Genomic DNA, 14,026 nt, shown 5'->3' with positions numbered 1-14,026 from the left:
ACATTGCTCAGACACACAAGATCTCCAATTCGATACTGTGGCACTGCCACTTGGTGGTCATGTTGTCTTCCTTGCTGAAGAAAGGATTGATGATTTCGCTGTTTCACACCCCTCCATGCTTCCTTTACCTTGCGTGCTAGATCCCTTATGTGTTCATTGCTGATTCTGGGAATCGATCGTGCAAAGTCCAAGGGTGAATGCATTCTTCTTCCGTAGATGATCTCATATGGACTTAGGCCAGTTGAGCTGTGCATTTTGGCATTGTAACAACTTACCAAGTACGGTAAACAGACATCCCAATTTTCGTGTTTGCTGCTCACATAATGGCTAACCATTTTAATAATTGTTCTGTGGACTCGCTCGACTCTTCAGTTTCCTTCACGGTGGGTTTGTGTACTCCTTAACTGAGTTATTTGCATGAGCTTACAAGTCTGTTTAAGTCATTCACTCATGAAATATGTTCCTTGATCACTAATTATACTTAATGGTGATCCAAACTTAAGAATCCATTCTTTTACAAAAGCCTTGGCTATAGTCTCTGCACTCTGATCAGGTATTGATATCATGAGAAGGTATATAGAGAAATGATCTAACATTGGCAATATGTATTTGTTTCCATCTTTAGTATTAGGCAACGATCCTATGACATCTAGTCCTACTTGTTCAAATGGTTCACTTGTTTCTGGCAGTTCTTGTAATGGTGCTCTACTTTTTCCTACATTATTCCATCTGTTACAGGAATCGCATTGTGAAACAAACTCGGAAATGTCAGCTTTGCGGCTTGGTCACCAAAACATTTGAGCTATTTTAATGTTTGTTGCTTTTTTACCACAATGTCCTGATAAGAATTATGTTGTTCTCTCATTATTTGCTCTTTCATGATTTCTGGAATAACTAGGCAGTTTCCTTTACTAGTGATTTTGTACAATAATCCATCTATTTCGACAAAACGTTGATCATTATTCCATAATTTGCATTGTGTATTTCTTCTTGAGCTGCCTTTAACTCTTCTTCTCAACTTATTGTAACACAAACATTGACTTTTCAATTCATTGCATCAGCATCCCCATGTTGTTTACCAGGTCGGTGAAAAACTTTAAATTGGTACTCACTCAGTCTTAATGCCCATTTTGATAGTCTGGAACTTGGATCCTTTAAACTCAATAACCATTTAAGTGCGGCATGATCTGTAATAACTGTAAGTTCTCTTCCTGTTAAGAAACATCTGTTATGTGTTATACCAAAAACCAAAGCACAAAGCTCCTTCTCAGCAGTAGTATAATTATATTCTGCTTTGTTTAATTGTCTGGAAGCAAATGAGATTGGATGTTCATGACCATCAACTTCTTGAGACAAGATTGCACCTATGGCAAAATTGGATGCATCTGTTGAAAGAATAAAAGGTATAACGAAATCTGGAGAGGCTAACACTGGGGCTGTGGTTAGAGCAGTTTTAATTTCTTCCATTGCCTTTTTGCATTCTGTTGACCAATTAAATGTGGCTCCTTTCTTCAGTAGCTGTGTCATTGGACATGCTATATTCACATAACTGGCTATAACTCATCTGTAGAAATTTGACAATCCCAAGAATGACTGTAGTTCTTTCAAATTCTGTGGTTCAGGAAAATTCTTTACATCTTCATTTAATTTTGGATCATGTCGAACACCTTCACTAGTTATAACATGACCAAGATAGTTACCTTTACTTTGGGCAAAATGACATTTATCTACTGATAAAGACAGGTTCAGGCTTGTTATATGCTCAAAAACAGTTTGTAGTCTCTCAGTATGCTGCTTCATGTTTTCACCAAAAATTATTACATCATCAAGGTAAATAAGTGACTAGTATACTCCTGTTGCTGTTACAAGTGAAGTTTTTGCTTGATCATCTGGATATACTGTTAACTGGTGGTAACCACTTGTTAAATCACATGCTGAGAAAAATTGACATCCGCCCAAGTAATCCAAGGTTTCTACTAAATTTGGTAAGGGGTAAATGTTGGGTGTGGTCACAGCATTCAAAGATCAGTAATCAACACAAAAATGGAACTGTGGTTCTCCAGAAATTGATTTCTTCTTTACAATTACAACAGGAGAACACCATGGTGGGTCTGAAGGATCTCTTGGTTTTATAATTCCAGCTTCTAATTGTTCTTTAACCGTGTCTTCTACCAACTCTCTTTGACTAAAAGGTATTCAGTAAGGTTTCTGTGTAATTGGGGCTGCATTCCATGTATGAATACGATGCTAAACTAAATGAGTGACAGGTAAATTTGCACGTTCTGAGAATAAATCTTCATAGTCCAACAAAACTGGCAAATGTTCTATCTTCTCCCAAATCTTGTGCTTCAGTTCATTATTAACTTCGTATCCTCATTGCAATTTTGCGGTACTGTTACAAAAATCTGTGTTTATAACTGCAGCATTTTTTCCCTCATCTGGAATCTGTATTACGTCACTTTTACTTATGCTCGACACTTTAGCAACTATCATTCCTCATGGCAAAACAATTTCCTCATTGCTCATATTTGTTATTGTAACTGGGACTTTTGCAACATTCTGTCTCACCATTGTAGTAACACCTACACTTCTAGCAACATAACAATGCATTGTATCTAGTAACTCACTTTTCTCAGATGGCTCAATTAATAACAAAGTTCCTTCCTTGCATTGGGGCGACTTAACTTCAATGTAGATTGTCTTTCCTGCTCCCTTGGGAATTTGCTGAGGCTGATCAATTTCAACATCGACTCCGATGGTTTGAAATGATGCATCATTTGGATGGTCTATTCCCATGACATCAGTATTGCTGGTCCTTTGAGTTTGATCTGAAGAATGATTTCCTAGGTTGTAGTTGTTACGTCATAGTCTGATCTTTCTTTCTGCGACAAATATCTCTGTCTCGTTAGCAGACAAGAAAACAAATCCTAGTACACTGTCTTAATGCATTTCATTATTTGAAACTATTTGCACTCTTGCTGTGTATTTATTTTTATCTTTATTTTCAGCTTCATCTTGGATCTTGGCCTGGGCCAAGAATTAATTCTACATCAACTTCTCCATAGTTACATACCTTTCCTCCATTTAACCCTCACACTTTTAATAGCGGCAGTTTCAATTTATCCTGTTTATCTATGCCACACCACATTAATGAGTTGTGTGTTCCTGTGTGAATAAGTAGTTTGATATTTCTGGCAGGATATACAGCACCTCTCACAAAGTCATTTTTGGTCTGATTTTCACTGGAACTAACAGGAATCACTGTCTCTGGCAAGGGGTGAACAGAATGGTGGCCCATATGTCCCCGTACTCGTTTAAAGATCTGGCAGATTGTCTGTTGTTCACATTACCTTTCTTCTTGCTGTGACAATCTCTCGAAACATGACCCTGCATCCCGCAATGATAGCAGATTCGATTCTCTTTACAATCCTTACGCTTGTGATCCAGCTTATTGCATCTCTAGCATTATACTGTTGTGTTGAAAACTCTGCGTTCTTGTTTCTGCATCTCATTCGGTTGTCTTAGGGCTTCAACAAAATCAACAACTGATTCTATTGCTTCCTGAAACATTTCACATCGTACCAATCGAACAGCTTTGCTTACTTCCTCTCCGTGCAACCCATGAATGAATATGTCCAAGGCTCTCTGGTCAGCTTCAAACAATTGAATGCAATTTTCATTTTCATCTTCTACTAACTCATATGTTTGAGCATTGATATTTTGAAGTCTGTCAGCAAACTGCTTGATAGATTCGTCTCGTCGCATTCGCAAACTGTAAAGCTGCTCTCTGTAAAATCTGATCTCGTTTTTATGTTTAAATCTCTGGATAACAATCATTCTAAACTCATTGTAACCTTATGTTTTCACGCAAGTAAGCTCCACACTAATGAAATATTGTGCTGCCCCTGAATTCTTAATTTGGCAACCACTAGCTTATCCAAATCTGTCCAGGATCCTAACAGGGTGGCACCTTCAAGTTTACGAAAAAAACAATTTCACATAACCTTTGGGTTTCACACTAAACACTGGTATTGATGGCAATAATGAAAAATTCTTTATTGTAGTTGTACCTGTACTGCATGAACCATCATTTGACAAGTCTTTCGGAATGTTATGCTAACTTCTTTCTGCTTTTAACTGCCGAATCTCTTCTTGTAGTTCATTAATAACAGTTTGTAGATCGCCAACGTTACTCTGACTAGATTACGACATTTCGTCTAATTTAACACCAATGAGCCACTTAATGTAAAATAAAAATTCAACACTGCCTTTTGTATTCTAACCAAACTGGAATAGACAACCCGAATTCCAGCGTTGGATGTCCCCACCTAGTTGGAAGATATTCATGCTGCTGCTGCTGCTTGAAGTTCACGTTGTGTTGCACCTCTTCAGGACTGTAGATTTTCCACAATTATCTCCATGCTGACATCACTTCCACAAGGGGCTTGTTTGTGTTGTTGCCCCAGGTGATAATTAGATTGGGATTTGTAAGCGGTGGGTCCTTGAGGTACGGCAATACGCGAACACCGATTTGTGATCCAGCTTATTGCATCTGTAGCATTATACTGTTGTGTTGAAAACTCTGTGTTCTTGTTTCTGCATCTCAGTTTAAACAGTTTTACTAACAAAGGCTGATTATAAAACATGCACACTACAGGCACCCATCATCACTATGTCTGACATCCTAATTACTGTCATATCGAAAGGCTCCATGGTGAGCTAAGAAAACAGACATGTTCACACACGAGACCATGCTAGTTAATACGGCATGCTGCAGATGGCAGTCAGTGGGTTACTCCCTGTGTCGCACTGCAGCCAGACACACGTGTACTGACCAAGCAAATTGTCAGCATTCCAGCCAGGTTGGCTGGCGAGCACGTTACGTTCCGTACGGCTGCGTGCAACCCGTAGACCCTTACAGTTCACTACTTATTGCCCTTATACTTCTAGGACTACTCTTGATCTGTTTTTCCTTTTGAGTGGTGTATGGTCACATATCAATAGTAACAATGCACCTGTTGTAACATCGTAGTAATTTTTCATTTGGCTTGGACCATTCTGCCAATCTGCACAACAGTCTGATATTGTGTGACATAAGCAGACATCTTGTAGATAAAGAACCTTGATATGACTTCAAATATGGCCTTAAGAGAAGAAAGGAGGACATCTCAATATAGTTTAGGGAAAATAAGAAGACTACATTGTTAATGTAGCAGATGATTATATAACAAAATTTATAATCATACATTACACACACATAAAATCAAAAAGGGCTTCATACACTACTGCTCTTTATTTTTAATACTTCCTGGTATTTCAGATTTAAAATACAAAATATAATTATATTAAATTTCACATATACACTCCTGGAAATGGAAAAAAGAACACATTGACACCGGTGTGTCATACCCACCATACTTGCTCCGGACACTGCGAGAGGGCTGTACAAGCAATGATCACACGCACGGCACAGCGGACACACCAGGAACCGTGGTGTTGGCCGTCGAATGGCGCTAGCTGCACAGCATTTGTGCACCGCCGCCGTCAGTGTCAGCCAGTTTGCCGTGGCATACGGAGCTCCATCGCAGTCTTTAACACTGGTAGCATGCCGCGACAGCGTGGACGTCAACCGTATGTGCAGTTGACGGACTTAGAGCGAGGGCGTATAGTGGGCATGCGGGAGGCCGGGTGGACGTACCGCCGAATTGCTCAACACGTGGGGCATGAGGTCTCCACAGTACATCGATGTTGTCGCCAGTGGTCGGCGGAAGGTGCACGTGCCCGTCGACCTGGGACCGGACCGCAGCGACGCACGGATGCACGCCAAGACCGTAGGATCCTACGCAGTGCCGTAGGGGACCGCACCACCACTTCCCAGCAAATTAGGGACACTGTTGCTCCTGGGGTATCGGCGAGGACCATTCGCAACCGTCTCCATGAAGCTGGGCTACGGTCCCGCACACCGTTAGGCCGTCTTCCGCTCACGCCCCAACATCGTGCAGCCCGCCTCCAGTGGTGTCGCGACAGGCGTGAATGGAGGGATGAATGGAGACGTGTCGTCTTCAGCGATGACAGTCGCTTCTGCCTTGGTGCCAATGATGGTCGTATGCGTGTTTGGCGCCGTGCAGGTGAGCGCCACAATCAGGACCGCATACGACCGAGGCACACAGGGCCAACACCCGGCATCATGGTGTGGGGAGCGATCTCCTACACTGGCCGTACACGACTGGTGATCGTCGAGGGGACACTGAATAGTGCACGGTACATCCAAACCGTCATCGAACCCATCGTTCTACCATTCCTAGACCGGCAAGGGAACTTGCTGTTCTAACAGGACAATGCACGTCCGCATGTATCCCGTGCCACCCAACGTGCTCTAGAAGGTGTAAGTCAACTACCCTGGCCAGCAACATCTCCGGATCTGTCCCCCATTGAGCATGTTTGGGACTGGATGAAGCGTCGTCTCACGCGGTCTGCACGTCCAGCACGAACGCTGGTCCAACTGAGGCGCCAGGTGGAAATGGCATGGCAAGCCGTTCCACACGACTACATCCAGCATCTCTACGATCGTCTCCATGGGAGAATAGCAGCCTGCATTGCTGCGAAAGGTGGATATACACTGTACTAGTGCCGACATTGTGCATGCTCTGTTGCCTGTGTCTATGTGCCTGTGGTTCTGTCAGTGTGATCATGTGATGTATCTGACCCCAGGAATGTGTCAATAAAGTTTCCCCTTCCTGGGACAATGAATTCACGGTGTTCTTATTTCAATTTCCAGGAGTGTATAATACAATCACAATAATTATATTTTACTTTCATCAAAGTATCCTCCTCTGGATTTAATAACTGCCTCACAAACTAGAGACATGCGGTCAATCAGTTTTTGTAGGTGTCATGAATCTATATGATTCCACACAACCTTAACAATATTCCAGAGATGTTCCTTGCTGGATATATTAAGTTTCCTGATGTGTCTGTCCACTTCATCCCAGACCATTTCAATGGGATTACAATCGGGGCTCTGGGATGGTCTTACCATATCTTTCAATACTTTCTGTTTTTCCTTTGATGCAATGTAGTTCGTGCAGTATGCCAACCAGTGTTTTGGGTCATTATTCTGTTGTAAGGAGAACCATTTGCTATTAAGGGCAATCCACTTGGTATTGCATGATACTGAAATATGCAGTGGTACTGCTTCTGATCCATGCGTCCTTCTATTTTCACAATGTTGCCAACTCTATATCTGGCAAAATGTCCCCAAACTATAATAGAACCTCCATCGTGTTTAACTGTAGATAGAACACATTTCTGGGCTACCCTTTCCCCTACAAATTGGCAAACAAATATTCTCCTTCTGGTTCCAAAAATCTTGAACTTCAATTCATCGGTGAATAACACCTTCGACCACACTTCCGATGTCCAATTACAATGTTTCTAGCTGTTTTAAGTCTATTCTGTTTATTTATGGGCATTAGAAGCGGTTTTTGTGCTGTGACACATTCTTTCAAGCTGGCTTCAATCAGTCTCCTTTTTACTATTGCAACATATGTTGTTTTCGTGTTCATTTCTACCAATTCTGCTCGAATTTGGGGCAATGTTTTGAATCTATTTCTCTTGCTGGTAATTCTGATGTATTTATCATCACTTTTAGTTGTTTTACAAGGTCATCCTGGTCATGGTATGTCTGTATTGCTACTTGTTGTCTTCTGGCAGTGAAGGGTGTAATGCACTCCCCCTGTAGACACAATACACTGTTTCGCAATTTGGCAAATAGATAAACCAGCTTGGCTAAGTGCTACAATTGCAGCACATTTTTCTATGGATATCTCCACTTGTGGAGCCATACTAGCGATGTGCACACTTCAACTGTCATGAAGGAACTGACATGCAGAAACCACATGTTATGTATCATAGCAATGCTTGTCGTTTGCTGTGGACACCACATCACTACAGAGAAGAACACATGTGTACCAGATGCAGCATCCGTTGGCAAATAGGTAAACAAACATATGAGATAGGTACACAATGTTTATATACACCGAATCATTTGTTGGATACTATTGTATCTCGATGGCCACAAACAAAAATCATAATATGTGTACAAATGTTGTACTATTCCTTTGCTTCCTCAGCCATACCTACCATATTAGACCTTATCTACAGAGAACTAGATGTCATTTATTGGGTGTATTGAAATTAATGAGCGGTAGTTTACATTTGGATCTCTTCATGATATAATGAGACATGTGCACTTGCTGGGAGGGGTACCTATGATATCAAAAGGATTTTGGTATAAACTATTTTGCAGCGCTTTGAAAAAACAGAAGTAAAGCAACAGGCGTTTATCTCCAATTCTGGCTTGTAGCATTCACAGAGAGGTTTATCATTGATACTATCTGGTGTAAGGGGAAAGGCATTTAACATTGTGCGCCATGAATTCTTAGCTTCTATCTCACCTGAATGTTCAAAACCAGGAAGGGAATGTAACTGTATCATGAGAGTGACGCTAGGAATAAGTATTTCATAACACTATAACTTGTTTGCTTTGTTTAAAATGTAATTAACTTCCAATAAATCTTCATTCACTGGGGATTTTGCAAAATCTAATATAAGAGAGACAACCATTCATTATTTGCTTTGTTTTAATCACAATGGAGTGAATCACTATAATAAGAATCTGTTGACTGGTCAAGAGTTCAACACTTATTTATTTATTTATTTTTAAGAATAATTAATTTTTAGGTATAATAGAATGTACAGGGTGGTCAGAAACGGTATGAAAAGTTTGTAAGGATGTTGCAGGTGAGGTTGTGCTGGAAATAATTGTTAAGAAAAAAATTTGTTATGTGTGCTATTTCCAAATTATTTAGCATTGGTATTAGCCAATCAGGTCATTGTGTGCACAAATTCAAGCACTTGCTTGTGTTAAAATTTGGTAAAGCACAGACATCTGTGGGTTCGTGAGATACCACATGTTCAAATTCTCATTACCAGTAAAAATGTGCCTTTTTCAGAAGTGATAAATTTAAAGAAGTTGAGCAAAAGCTGTGTTTGTTCATTTTGAGGAAACCAAATGAATAACAAGTTTGGTAACACTGTCTCTGGAAGGCTGGGTGGATTAGCAAGTGCAATGACCTGATTAGCTAACTACAATGCTAAATAACTCAGAAATGGTGCAACATCTCACTTTTTTTCTTAACAGTTATTACTCAGGGGCAAAACCTCCACTGCAATACACTTACAAACTTTTCAGACTCTTTCTGATTACCATGCAGAGTCCATAGGAAAAAAATGTATTTGTTATTTTCACTGGTCCTCTCCTGCGAATTGATTAGGCAATACAGTTTGACCTTTGGGATACATACCGAATGATTCTTGTGGGCCTGCAACTGCTGTGCAGCGTAAAGAGACCTCTAGGTAGAAACCAAAATTCTCAACTTATCCACACGCTACTGATGTACTGCCCCTTGCCCATTATCCTCATTATTTGTGACGTTTTACCAATTCCTGTAAGAGTCTTAGTACAGTGTGTGTCTGCACTGAAGTGATCAAGTGATAGCCCTCATCTTAATAATTGTATATGTGGTGTCTCCTCTATTGGACACACCTGAAAGAACAGATACCACATAAATAAATTTAAGTGTTATGAAGCCTTTTCTGATACTGTTTGGAAAGTAGCCTTGTACAGAAGTGAAACATGAACAACAAGCAATAAGATGAAAAGCGAACAAAAGTTTTTGCAGTGTGATGCTACAGTATAAATGCTGAAGATTAGATCGTTAGGCCAAATAACTGATGAAAGGTACTGAATTGAATTGAGGAGAAAAGAAATTTGTGATATAACTTGACTAAAAGTTGGGATTAGTTGATAAAATACATTGTGAGGCATCAAGAAGCAGTTAATTTGTTGGTGGAGAGAGGTGTTGGGGGTGATACTTACAGAGGAATGTGACATTACAAGCTATAGCTCTTATACAAAACTTGATCGAAGAACAGAAGGTCTAATTGAATGATGTGGCCAGACGGGTAAGCAAGAGTCCTCACATGATCCAAAAGACCACAGTAATCTGAGTGGGGAGGTGAGTACATCCCTGAAAAACCAGTAATTGTATATTGTGAGGATTTCCCCATGGTGGAAAGGGTGAAAATGAACCGCTGCATGGCTATGGACACTGGACAGCATGGTGAGATTCTGACTGTGCCAAAAGCTAAAGCACATATATTCACCCAAAACACAAATTATTTCCAGTAGAGCTATAGAAAATCTAATGATGGAATTAAAATCACAAAAAAGAGATGAGTTCAGTGACATTATCACTACATTTATACAATAAATGTCAACAATAGTAACATTTGTATGTGGATTGTTTATAATGATGGTAACAAAAGCTGTAAACATGCTACAGGTGCATATGACACACTATCCGACAGTGTTTGGGGACAGCTACAAAATGAGTATATTTGTTCCAGTACAGAACAGACTAAGTAGCTGTTATAAACAGATGTGTCTGACTCTCAAAACAATTTCTCTACATTTACACTATAAAAATTAGTAGCAGCATGAACAACTTACCTTAATGTCTCAATTTATTTATATGTATCTAATGGGAAAATTTGATAATATAATGTTGTAAGAAAGTCAGTTGACTAGGGTGGTACCACAGGGTGTCAAGAATAAAGACTAGGTTCATTTGGTTCCAATTTGTAGTGTGAAGTAGTTAGCTAAGAACATGATTTTTAGCTATGTATAAAATTAATCTGTATGTTAATGGGATGCAAAAGAGTTGTAAAGACACATTTGCGTGATGTGAATGGAATGATTACATAGCTTCAGTTGCAGGTAAAGCAGATGGCAGACTTTTGTTCACGGGCAGACTACTGGGAAAATGTAGTCACTCTATAAAAGAAACTGTTTACGAAACACTTGAGTGTCTCATCCTAGAATATTAATCAAATTTGTAGAACCTACGACACCATAAAGAACTAACGGAAGATGTTGAATCTATACAAAGAATGGCAACACAAGTTTATTTTACTCTTGGGGGAGTTTCACAAAATTGCTGAAAAATCACAACTGGGAGACACTTCAAGACAGACACCAACTATCTCATAAAAGTTATAAAATGTATAAAATTTTGAGAACTATTGTTAACCAAAGAATCTAGGAATAAAGTGCAGCTCCTTACATAATGCTCCCACAAGGACGGAAACACAAGATTAGACTAATTACAATGCATACAGAGGCAATCTTTTCACGTACCATATTCAAAAGGAAATGGAAAGTATCCATAAACTGTAGCAGAATGGGAAGTACTCTCTGCCATGCTCTTCGTAATGATTTGTAGACCCTGGATGTAGATGTAGCCTATCTCCTGTGTTATTCAGTCTGCACAATGAGCAAAAAGTAAAGGAAACTTCACAGACAATAAAAAAATTTTAAGTTCACCAATGACACCGTAATTCAGTCAGAGATGATTAAGGGCTTGTGTGGAGGGGAATGAATGATGTCTTAAAAGAGGTTATAATGTTAATATAAGAAGAAGCAAATTAAAATTAATGAATTAAATCAGACGATGTTATGGATATCAAGAGTAGATTTTGTAATTCACAAGAAGATTAAAAGTCAAATAAATTTTATCAGCATAATCTTTCTGGTACAGATTTGAGACAATTACATCTCACTGAGTCTGCTGCTACACATCACATTAAGCATTTGACTCCACATGTAAAAGCATATGCCAAGGGAATAGACATCATGCAGCTGTTATTAGAGCAGGTTGTTTTTACATTGTGTGACAAAAAAGTGAAACATCCAGAAGGGGAGGAGGAAATTATATGAAACTTCACAAGTTGGGAGAGTATGTGAGGTTATTTCATTGATTACAGTATGGAATAAAATTTAAAAAGAACTTGGTGGCATGAGACCACTTACCAGTATGAAATTGCACCCCCTCTGATCTAGATACATGTACTAATTCAGCTGGATAGGGTGTCATAAGACCATTGTATTCTCTCTTGAGGCAAAGTGGCCCACAACTGTTGTAACTGGTCCTTGATATCCTGAATACTGGCACCAGGATGAACTGGATGTCTCAGCTGATCTTACATATGTTCTGCTGGGGACAGATCTGGAGCTCTTACTGCCCACAGAGCTACATCAGCATTGCATAGACAGTGCATAAAGACATATGCCGTGTGAGGACGAGAATTGTCCTGTTGAAAAATAGTGCCACAATACTGTCACATAAGGTGTAATACATAAGGATGCAGGTTATCCATGACACAGATTTGTGCCACCAAAGTTCCCTCAGCCACTACCAGCTGTGACATGGAGTCATAACCAATCTCTCCCCAGACCACGATGCCAGGAATAGTACCTCTTCCCAGGTTGCTACAATATCCATCACCGTTGGTCATCTGGAGCAGTGCAGAGCCACAATTTGTTACTGAACACACTGTGATGACATTCATTGTCAATGTGTGCATAGCATTCATAGAACCACTTTAAACACAGCTGCTTCTATTGTAGTGTTAATGGCACCCTGCCTGTGGGACAGTAATTTCCTAGTACTACTGCTGCTAGTCTGGTGTGGGATGATGCAGTATTTTGCAGAGAGTCCATTACTTGTTCTCGGATGGCAGGTGGAGATTAGTGATGGTGGTTATCACTGAAACAACTGGTTTTTGGTTATATCAGTTTTATCCTATGCCAATTCAACCTGACTGTTGAATCACTTAAAGTAACAAATTTCTGAAATAACCAAGTTTTAGTTTTTTATTCCATCTGCTTCTTGCAATAAATGTAGAAATGGAACAAAGAGTGGAAAATTTTGACTCACCCAATTTCAAGATACATAGAATCAGAATATTAAATTAAATACACAAATAAAAGAAAACTTAGTCTATCCACCATTCACTGCTTTCCTCAAAAAGTAGTAAGTGGTTGAAGACCACAAAAAAATCACTGGTATTCTCCTGTTGATTCTAATTGTTTGAAACTCTGCTCAAAAATCATATTGCAGTATGGAATCATACAACTATTTGAGCATTACAAATACTCAATGCTGAAGGGTGAAAACTGAGGTTCAGTTCTGTTTTTGAGTTGATTTGTCTGTTTTCAAGGGTTACAAGCAGGTAAAGGCATGTTATGTAGCCACAGACAGCAGATCAGCTACTCTCTATTTTTATTGTATACTATGCATGAATTGTTGTTACATTTTTAACTGATTACTGTTACCATAATTTCCTTCTTATTTTATTATTTTATAGCAATAACAGACAAATCTTTAATTTTTAAAGCGAATGAAGCATTGTACTTCATTGCTATGTCACTCTGTAAAAATATTTTCAGACTAGGGTTGGTGGCATTCTGCAGTACAATGGATGTCCGGAGACAACAATCAGAAATCGTCGTATAGACTGGATGATGATAAGTATTGCACATACACACTTACCTTAAGCCACAACACAGAGCAGCAGGGATATCATTGTCTCGACAATGCTGTACCAATTCTTGCGCCATGTGTTGTTGCTTGTTTCTGTCAGCATTGGTATTAATGGTATTAAAATACCACTGATTGCTTTTCCCATTTTCTTTAATAATACAATGTTTCAAAATAATGCAAATTTTACAATTAAAAATAGCCCTCTTTTAAAAGAAGGTTTATTTAAAAACGAAAAATTTTAGCACTGCTGTTATGGCCAATTGATATTTTAATTTTTTACTCGGTTTTTTAGTAAAAAATAAAAAAGATCTGTTATAACCAAGACCAAACAAATACCAGAAAATACCAATTACTCAGAAGTAAAATACTGGTACTGGTGTTAACCAGTTGGTTTTTCCCATCCCTAGAGCAGAAATGGAGAGGTTGTGATGAGCTTGGTGCACAATAAGGTAATTCTCCCTTGTGGTGGTCAGATGTGGTCAGCCAGAACCTTGGTGATGAGTATGTCTATCCTCAGATTTCCATACATTCCAGCACTGGCCCATTGTGACATATTACTGCCCCCCAAATCTGGCTATTGC

Source organism: Schistocerca nitens, chromosome 6 (genome assembly GCF_023898315.1).
Source record: "Schistocerca nitens isolate TAMUIC-IGC-003100 chromosome 6, iqSchNite1.1, whole genome shotgun sequence".
NCBI classification, from domain to species: domain Eukaryota; kingdom Metazoa; phylum Arthropoda; class Insecta; order Orthoptera; family Acrididae; genus Schistocerca; species Schistocerca nitens.
Note: the sequence above shows the minus strand (reverse complement) of the source record.